Source organism: Aethalodelphis obliquidens, unplaced genomic scaffold, assembly GCF_003676395.1.
Source record: "Aethalodelphis obliquidens isolate GAN/ISIS:26980383/991018 unplaced genomic scaffold, ASM367639v1 scaffold32, whole genome shotgun sequence".
In the NCBI taxonomy this organism is placed as follows: domain Eukaryota; kingdom Metazoa; phylum Chordata; class Mammalia; order Artiodactyla; family Delphinidae; genus Aethalodelphis; species Aethalodelphis obliquidens.
Window position 1 is genome coordinate 7,577,099 of NW_020837976.1, and position 10,840 is coordinate 7,587,938.

Here is a 10,840-nt window from a genome sequence, read left to right on the forward strand (position 1 = left end):
TTTTTTTTTTTTTCCTCAGAGATATTTTTAAGAGAAGTAAATTAAGATATTTTTATCTTGGGATGGAATCTATACATCATTTTTTGTATATGTGAAATTTAATAGAATTTGGCAAGTTTGAGTGACAGCCTCGTAAACCCAGTTTAAAACGTTATTGAGTAATTGATTCAGAATGGTGATGTAAGCTGAAATCGTGCTGTTTATGTACAGTATGTTATGAACATTTATATAAACTTCAACTGTAACATATTTATAAGTTAATTTCTTGGATTTATAAAAATCCCTAATACTTGAGAAGGCTTTTTCTCAGAAAATTGAAATACTTAAAATGAATCTAAAATATATTTTATTTATAAATTCTGTTTAAAATATTTGAAGTAGTATTCAAAGTCCCTTTATAAAGATTATGGTTTTTCTAGACTTATACATTGAATAGAATTTGCTAACTGAACCTGACAAGGGTTTTGAATTTGTAACTTCAGAAAGTTAAATTTAAAATAAATCATAAGACTCTGTGAAGTCTTTCTTATATACAAAATCTACCCTGAACTCAAAACAAGAAAGAACTAAGTTAGAAGACTGTTGCATGAAATGAAATCTGTTACGTAGAGGCACAGGAAGAGGCGACACTGGAGGGGTAGAAGAATGGGACCTGAAATGATGCAAGTACAATACTAGAACCAGAATAAGATGCTGGGAGTCTTGAGATGGAATGAACCTTGGGTTGTACAATGTCTTATTAAGGTTAATGATTAATACAAAGTTCAAGAATGTCCAAAATTCAGAGCTAGTGAACAGCAAGACAAGGAGTTGATCCTCCCTACGCTCCCACTAGACCATTTGCAACAAACTCCCCTTCAGTTCTTTTACTCCCTTCATCTCCAATCTTGCATAATGACAGTTGGACAAAACGAGTTGTAAGAACCAGCCTGTCCACGTTGGTTGGTGTGTTATAGGTGAATGGGTGTTCAGAGCAAACCATGGGCTCATGAGAGCTAATTTTCAACCTCCCCACTCAAGTGAAGCAGCCTCATTGTTTTATCCCTTCCTTTCCCCAGAATTGGAAAGATACACTAGGTGTCCTCCTTGCTTCATACTCTCTCATATACCATAATCCTCTAGGAATGTTTAGACTTCTACATGCCTTTGAGGCTAATGGTATAAGACTATAACCTTTCCTTTTTCTTTGTTCTCAACCACTGATGTTTTAATTACTCTTTCTGCATTAATTTTTAAAGACAAAATAGCATGTGACTGGTAATCTTTCTCTTCTTGCTAGGCTCTTCTGCTATTTTGGGTGACTTCTGTTTTACCAATATCCTGATCCTCAATTTCTTGACATTTTCATCTACATGGAGTGTTTTTCCCATTCCAATTCAGCCATTTACTCCCATAACCCCATCCTGAACCTTATTCCTTGAGTCGTCTCTGCTTCTTTGTTTTGGTTCTATAACTTTATTGGACAATCAGCAGTTAATTCTCATCCACACTATCTGTAGATTTTTGAAAGTAGGGACAGGTACATAGGTAACCAACATATAGAGCTTGTTTGGTGAATCTTCATCTTCATTACACTTTCTGGACAACTGCACACAGATATGGTATGGGACATTCCTTATTCCTTTGGCCCAGACAGCTTTCTTGAGCCTGGTGTCAATGTGTAAATCTGGAGTTCCCATCTGCTTCATGGCAAATTTCCAGATTATTTTGAGTGCCCGAGGGGCACACTTCTTGAAACCCACTCCTTGGATGTCCTTGTGAATGTTGATAGCATATTCTTTGGTCACCACCTCATTGATGGTGGACCGACCCTTCTTCTCGCCACCCTTCTTTGCGGAAGACATCCTGCCATGCCAGGGTTGGAAAGGAAGAGAGAAAGGGATTGTGGGAGGATCTTCTCTGCTTCTGATATCATATAGGCAGGATCACAGAGATGACCACAGCCTCCTATCCTTCCATCCTTCCAAATAGCCATCAAATCTATTGGATGGACCAAAATGTTCATTTGTTTTTTTTCCGTAAGATGGCTGTAGTAGCACTTAGTTATCTTTAACTTTATTTGAAACAATTTTGTTAGATTTTATGTGACAGCTGTCATATCAACATGCATTTAAAAAAAGACTTATCAAAATTGGTGAATTTTTATGTAGCCATTTTAATATCAAAGATGGAAGAAGGAAAGCAACATTTCTGGCATATTATGCTTTATTATTACAAGAAAGGTAAAAACGCAACTGAAACACAAAAAAAGATTCGTGCACTGTATGGAGAAGGTGCTGTGATGGATCGAACATGTCAAAGTGGTTTGGAAGTTTTGTGCTGGAGATTTCTCGCTGGACAATTCTCCATGGTCAGGTAGACCAGTTGAAGTTGATAGCAATCAAATGGAGACATTAATTGAGATCAATCAATGTTATAACATGCAGGAGATAGCCAACATACTCAAAATGTCTAAATCAAGCATTGAAAATCATTTGAACCAGCTTGGTTATGTTAATCACTTTGATGTTTGGGTTCCTCGTAAGTTAAGCGAAAAAAAACCTTCTTGACCATATTTCCACATCTGATTCTCTACTGAAACGTATTGAAACGTTTGGATTATTCCATTTTTAAAGCAAATTGTGATGGGCTATGAAAAATGGATACTGTACAACAATGTGAAATGGAAGAGATCATGGGGCAAGCAAAATGAACCACCGTCAACCACACCAAAGGCCGGTCTTCATCCAAAGAAGGTGATGTTGTGCATATGGTGGGATTAGAAGGGAGTCCCCTATTATGAGCTCCTTCTGGAAAACCAAACGATTAATTCCAACAAGTGCTGCTCCCAATTAGACCAACTGAAAGTGGCACTTGATGAAAAGTGTCCAGAATTAGTCAACAGAAAATGCATAACCTTCCATCAGGATAACGCAAGTCCGCATGTTTCTTTGACGACCAGGCAAAAACTATTACAGCTTGTCTGGGAAGTTCTGATTCATCTGCCGTATTCACCAGACATTTCACCTTTGGATTTCTATTTATTTCAGTCTTTACAAAATTCTCCTAATGGAAAAAATTTCAGTTCCTTGGAAGACTGTAAAAGGCACCAGAACAGTTCTTTGCTCAAAAAGATAAAAAGTTTTGGGAAGATAGAATTATGAAGTTGCCTGAAAAATGGCAGAAGATAGTGGAACAAAAGGGTGAATACGTTGTTCAATAAAGTTCTTGGTGAAAAAGAAAAATGTGTCTTTTATTTTTACTTAAAAAACTGAAGGCACTTTTTGGCCCACCCAATATTTCTCTCCATTCCTAGCATCACTACCGATTCCTCCCCCATCCCATCCTCATCCCTTTTCTGGATTATTGCTTCCACCTCTTACCTGATCTTGCTGACTCTGTTTTGTAATTCATTCCTGTCTGTTCCCTGTCTTCAGTGTTCCCTCTTTATAAAATTCAAATTTTTGATAGGTTACTGCCCTTAGGATATTGTCCAAACTCTTGAACATATGTATTTTATTTGAGCCCATTTCTTTTTTTGCACTTCAACTCTTACCCCAACTTCAACCCACTTCAACAATGTCACCCCACATCCATCTCTCCACTCCAGCAAGATGGAAATTCATTGAGTTCTCCTGAGATTCCATATATTCTTACCTCTAAGTCTTCAAGTATGTTGTTTTCTGCCTGAACTTTCAATCTCACACCTACCTATAAGTTTCACTCCCACCACTCACTTTATCTAGTTCTTTCCTATACATTTGTAGGTCTTACCTTAAATTTTACTTACTTTATAAAGTTTTCCCTAAATTTCCCCTGGCCAGGCAGCCCTTGGATGCCCCTGCACCTTGTATGTAGTGCCCCTATTTTCACGTTACTAAAGCATTCTCTACTTCCTAATCAGATAATTTATTATACTTTACAATCATTACTTTATTCTTTGTAAGTTCTTTGATCAATACATATTGGGAGATGTTAAAAGTTGGACTTTACTAAACATCTCTTTTCTTTACTGTTTATATGAAATGGTCTGAGGAATAAGGCAGTATTATATTTTAGAAATATTTCCCAGTTTAGGCTAGCATTGTTTCTTTCCTTTTTTCTTTTTCTTTTTAGCTGTGCCACGTGTCTTGTGGGATCTTAGTTCCCCAACCAGGGATTGAACCCGGGCCCTCGACATTGAAAGCACAGAGTCCTAACCACTGGACCACCAGGGAATTCCGCATTGTTTCTTTTCTTGATGAAAAATATTACACTGTAAAAAGGTGTAAATATTTTGAAGGAATATTTCAAAATATTGAAGGAAATGGGAACTGAAGATTCTCTGATAATTATGGGATCTTAATATCTGGTGTTTCATAAGGCTCCCTTTGTAGTACTTGCATTAATGTATTGAACTTAGCTGGACCTATATTAATAAAAACTAACATTTATTAATCATTATATACTAATCACCATGGCACTTTGCATGCATTTGCTCATTTGCTTCTTCATACCTTATTAAAAAATAGGCATTATTCCTATTATCACAATCTAAGAAATAAAGAAAGCAAAGCTGATAAACCTTAAGTAAATTGCCTAAGGTTTACAGTTTCTCTAAGTGGGGAAATCCAAGTACACACTCAGGTAGTTAGGTGCCAGTGTCTGCCCTCTGAAAGAAACAAATGTTTTAGCAAAAAAGTAAACTCAGTATAGGGGAGAAACAGTGTGATGTTAAGAAATCAACTTTTGAAATAGAAACAAGACCCTTATTTACTATTTCTCAAACTAGTTTCTATTTTTGAATCTATTTATTTATGATCACCTGACTAGCTCATACTACCTGTCCTGTTGGACATAATTAGATACTTCTATTTTATATTGACACTCATGATAGAGACATAAAATGATTGATCTAGGGAATGAAAACTGAAGGTACTGTTCGCCACTCTCATCATCTACTAAAAAGTAACCAAGTATCTTGTGGAAAATGCGCTTAATGAGGAAATATCATATGGCCTACCATGGCAACAAAATCAAGCACATTGCCAAGAGCATGTTCAAGAACTATGGGTTGTATAGTCCCAAATCCTTAATTAAGAGTCCTTTCCTATAAATTCCCTGAAGTATAGTCTAGTTTACTAATAGCTACAAATATCCTTGTCACAAAAATGACTTCTTTTGCACTAAATATCACATACACCAGGACAGTGAGCATGACAATAGCACAGTAAAACTGATTTCTCTAAATTCTGGGTTATTGCACTAAGTTCTCAATATTTTGTAATAACCTATATGGGAAAAGAATCTGAAAAAGAATGAATATATGTATAACTGAATCACCTTGCTGTACACCTGAAACTAACACAACATGTAAAGCAACTATACTCCAATATAAAATAAAAATTGAAAAAAAATAAAAGCTAAGTTCACATAGCCAGGAACAAAACTCATATGAGGGATGTTTACATAGTATATGATTGGGATTTGAAGGATGAGTTCGCAGGCTGGGAGGAAGAAGTAAGAAATGGCAACAGAGGTAATGAATTTCCCATTTTAAGACAAGGATAGGTCTCTGCATTTCTATTCCCTCCCTTCCTTCTCTCCTTCCTTCCTTCCATCTGTCCTTCCCTCTGCTTTATATTAGGGATTCAAATGTATGAATTCAGGGGAGAAACATGTATTTTACTCAAAGAGATACAAACCCTGTCAGAAGTGCTGGAACCCACCACTCATTTTAGACAGCAAATTTGAAAATCATCTACTCATTCCAATCTGTTTATTTAAAAACAAACACATTGGAAGAGATATGGGAACATATGTATATGTATAACTGATTCACTTTGTTATAAAGCAGAAACTAACACACCATTGTAAAGCAATTATACCCCAATAAAGCTGTTAAAAAAAAAAAAAACACATTAAGAAATAAGATATGTGAAAGATTATTATCCATTTTATGTTAATACTTTTTACTTTATATTTAGAAAATACCTCTCTTAAAATGAAAAGGATATTATTCTAAATTATAATTCAATTTTTTACACAAATCATGAAACAGCATCAAGAAATTTAAAACAAAAACAATTTTTACTATCTTCTATTTGTATGAATTTTGGTAATTTCCGTATTTTCTGGGACTTAAATTTCTCACCCACAAAGTAAGGACACTGATACCTCTCCTATTTCACAAAGATTGAGAATCAAATTTGAGAAGGCACTTTGTAAAGGCTAAAGGATTATGAACATGTTTGTAATTATAATGGTGTTGTCTATTATTTTCCCAGCTAAGCCTTAGTAGCAGTTGCAATTACTAAATCAGTATTCATGTAGATAATACCATTCAGAATGCTCTAGAGATCTCTTAATGAGATTATATAAAAGCAAATATTTTATCCAGTATTGGAATGCATCACTTTTGAAAGTTAATGGATCAATCGCCTAATAGGAACAATAACTATAATGGTTTACAACAGAAAGTGGAAATATCTCTTTCAACTGCCATTCTAAAGGGAGTTAGGTGGGAGGGAAACAATTATGCAGAGTGGATAACAGTGCTCAGAATTATAAAATGTGCCCTGGAATCTTAATAAGTTCAAGTAGACAGATGTTTAAAGTTGCACTCATCAAGACTAAGAGAAATGCTTTTCCCACTGGTATTTTAAACTTTTTTTAAAAATCTGGATTCTTTACCTTAAAGCTTTTTATTTCTTTCAGAATAGATTGCTTAAAACTGTCACTTAGCATCTTTGAAATTAAGTCATTTATAGTTATTTTCTTTTCTAATCTGTTACTGAAACCCTTTTACAGAGGACAGATCTATATGATTTAAGCTATTTATTTGTATTTTTCCTTTCCTCCCAGGGACTTTTTCAAGGAGTACAATTCCTATGAGAAGATTCTTGAAATAATATACTTTTTTCAATTCTGCGGTCAAACTTTATGGGACATCCTGATTGCCATGCACATTTCTTGGAGATTCACCAATGCATATCAGCATATTAATAGCTGTGTTATCTTTTTGTTGTAGGACAACATACTTAACTATTTAAACCAGTGTTTTTTAAATTTCTTTGGCCATTGGTAAAGCAAAAGCTCCTCTGTAGTAAGGCTGCCTAAGCTGGATCCCAGGCCTGCCATTGATCTATCTGAGCCTAAATTTCCTCACCTGTAAAACGTGGATTATAAAATGCATAGGTCACAGGATTTTTGTAAGGATTACCTGAGGTGACATTTGTAAAGTGCTTAGAACATTGCCTGACATGACTGTGCAAGTGTTTATTAAAAAGAGTATCAACTTTCCTTTCATGCCTTATTTTTTTCAGAGCACTGCTACTTGAGGGATTATGTAGCTGTAGGAGCCGGGCAGGGGGTATGGAATCTAATTTTAATAGCCCCCAAGATTGTAGGCTTCTTGAGGATCAGAGAAGTTAAATAATTTGCTCAAGACATCGTGGTGGAGATTCAAACCCAGACAATTTTTGTTCCTGGTCCTTATATGAAACTACTGCATTAAATGCATCTCTGAGGGATAAACAGCAGATTATTCTTTCATGTAACTTCTCTCTTAGAAATGTTTGTTCCAAGTACACCTTTATTTCCTAACACACATAAAGGATTTGGGGCAAATAGGACCAGAAGAATTTTGCTGTCCTTTCAAAACTGGTTCAATTACTCAACAATTTTGGCTGTCTCTGTCACTTAAGTAAAAGATGAGAATCAAAACATGAAGAATAAAAGGATTTCAACCAAAATCTATCCAAATCCTAACCAAAGTAAAAATAATTAGAAACGAATATGACACATTGACACAGGACAAGGTGGTGGCAGAGAGAGGAGAAAGTACATCAAAATAATTTTACGATATTTTAGTTAGCAAGCAAGGAAGAATGAATGTAAATCAATCTCCCATGTTTCTTTTCATGCCCTTTTGGTAGTTTAAAAATTATTAGAGGTGGGATGGGGAGGGTGGGAGGGAGGGAGACGCAAGAGGGAAGAGATATGGGAACATATGTATATGTATAACTGATTCACTTTGTTATAAAGCAGAAACTAACACACCATTGTAAAGCAATTAGACCCCAATAAAGATGTTTAAAAAAAAAAAAAGCAACTAGAACTGTGAAGTGTACAAGCCACAGAAAATTTAAGCTTAGGTAACTTCTATGTGACTATGTAAATGAAGCTTTTTGATAATTTCAGGTTATTTCAAATAAAATCCAAAGTCAATATAATAATAAAAAAATTATTAGAGAAATGTATTTACCATTTCAAGTCACCCTGGCTCTTTCTAGTTAAATTTCTGTGATAGTTCCAATTTTCTACCTTCCTGCTTATAAGATTCTTTTTGATCAATGCATTACAAAAATCTTGTGACATTATTAAAAAGAAAAATGCCTCGAGTTCTTCTTATTAAAATGACATGGTTAATCTATCTTTTAAGCATACCTACTTGGTTTGCTTGGATAGTGTACATTAAGTACGTGTTTTCTACTTTGCATTGGGCTGAAGGGTTAAACGGCCATGTATTTCTTCAACCCTGTTCCAACATTCTTTATAAACTTGCAGAGGAATTGTATGTGAGATTTGGTGGAAAAAGAATTAACATATAAAATAATTAGAGTAAAATAATTTGGAAAATCCAATCAAATACCAACATATGTGGTAGATCACTAGGAAGGAAAGAGAGAACTGATAGATCTGGGTTGATTTCATTGATAAAGGATATCTGCCATTTTGCATATCAAGGGTTAGGAGAACCAGGGCCTGAATTAAGTTTCATGATGTGAATGGGTACATTTGGATCTGGTCAGATTATGGAGGTCATCTAAGGATTGTCTAAGGTGTTTGTAATGTGATGGGCTGCTTTACTGCCAGTACTTTGTCCCCCAGAATGTTGAGGTAGAGACCTGCTGTCAGATGCTGTGCAGTGGGCTTCTTTTACTGAGTAGAGGGATGAACCAAGTCAGCCTCCACATTGCTCTTCTTATAAGACGTGTCTCATTACATAATCTGCCTTTCCTATTCATGTTCTACACTACACCAGTATTTCCCAAATTTTGTTATCAAGAACGTGTGTATTAGACACATTAATGCATATTTTGTAAAAAAAAAATTTACCCAGATCGCTAAGTTTTCTGACCTTAGGAATATGCTTTGTCATTAAAAATGCTGTAGGATTGAGTAGTCTAAGAGAACTTTAAGGCCTTTAGAACTTAAAGAACTAAGACCCTTTAAGGATTCAAAGGGTCTGACAATAGCAAATTTTTACAAATCAAAGAGTTTTTGAATTATATTATTCAATAGATACAAATAAAAACACTTCAAGTCAGTATTCTGCATGTACTATCTGCATGACACTGAATTACCCCATACTCGTAAAGGATAAATGTATTTGTCAATTTTAATATAAAAATTTGGCATTTTAGATATGTGCTTATCTTTCTAAACTTTGCATATGCCAATTAAATAATTCTTAAGATACAGAAAAAAATTAGAAAAAGTTTATTTTATAATTATTGACTATCCTTTATATGGTACTTTGGTGATCAGCTGTATTAGGGGTTAATCCAATTAGTGTAAATATGCTTTATTATGCAAACAGAAGTTTGAATATGGCTTTTCTGCCTTTGAAAAAAGTGTTTATTCTGTTTTTACAAAGAATTATTCCAATAAATGAAGATAGTATTGCAGAGTAGTATGAACTCTCTGGGGAGTCTCTCTGGGGAGAGACTAAATGAATTGCTAGTCTAGTTCTCTTTCTAAATTGCTGTGTGACCGTGGGTAAAATTTCAGTGGAGTAGCAATGCAGTAGACAGGTTCAAAGCATAAACATTGGAGCTCCATGGACTAAGTTGGAAGCACAGTTCTACCACGGATGAGCTCTATGATCTTTGGCAAGTTATTTCACCTCTCCATGTCTCAGTTTCTTGATCTGTTAAAGGGATATTAAAATAGTACTCAACTTGTACGTAGAACAGTTACTGGCACATGGTACACACTACTTAACTCTGCTTTAATTATTAATTACTCTGGGCTTCAATATCTTCAGCTGATGGAGTTAGACTAGATGATTCTCAATGTATTTTGTTTCTAACATCCCAGGGTTTTGTGCACTAGATTATCAACAAAGAAATTGAAACATATCTGTCTTTATGCCCATGAAGAAGCTATATAACATAGTAAGAAATATGCTAAAATTGTATTCAAGAAGCACGCGATGGGATACAGAAATCCTATTCCCTCTTCTTTTTTTCTTTTTTTTGGTAGGGCTATTTCTCTTTTAATAGCTTCCCCCACCCTGCACACGTAAGAACATTAAATGCAGAATTGTTCGGCTATTAGAAAAATACAGTCCTCTTTTTGCAGCATAGAAGTGCAGTTTGCCTCGATCTATTTCAATGACAAGCAATTATGAATATTCATTTATTTTTATTGAATATTCATCAATATTCAATAAAAATAAATCTATTTGCAAGGATTTCCATCAAAAAGGGAAAAAAGGCTTTTTGGAACTTTCGTCTAGTTAGAGATCTAACTCGATGAAACATTCTAGGCAGCCTAAGACCTCTGTACAGGTTTATCAGTGGATCTTGTATTATGCCTGCAAAGATTAGCAGGATTCAAAGGTGGGAGGGGATGGAGGGCACTGCGGGATTAAGATTAGAATGACATCATGGAGAAAGACACAAGAAGGAAAGTGTAAGGTTTTTTCCAGGTATCATAGATTGGCTAGGCTAATTTCTTAAATCTCAACATTATTGATATCTGAGGCTGGATAATCCTTGTAGTGTGGGGTCTTCTATGCACTGAAGGATATTTAGCAGCGTCCCTGGCCTCTACCAGCTAGATGCCCGTAGATCTCCCCGACTTGTGACAATCA

At 35.1% G+C, this 10,840-nt stretch overlaps 1 pseudogene; it reads right to left on the reverse strand.

Moving 5' to 3' along the window:
* Positions 1–1,466: 1,466 nt before the first annotated feature.
* On the reverse strand, positions 1,467–1,844 carry LOC113631243 (60S ribosomal protein L31 pseudogene; annotated as a pseudogene).
* Positions 1,845–10,840: the final 8,996 nt, after the last annotated feature.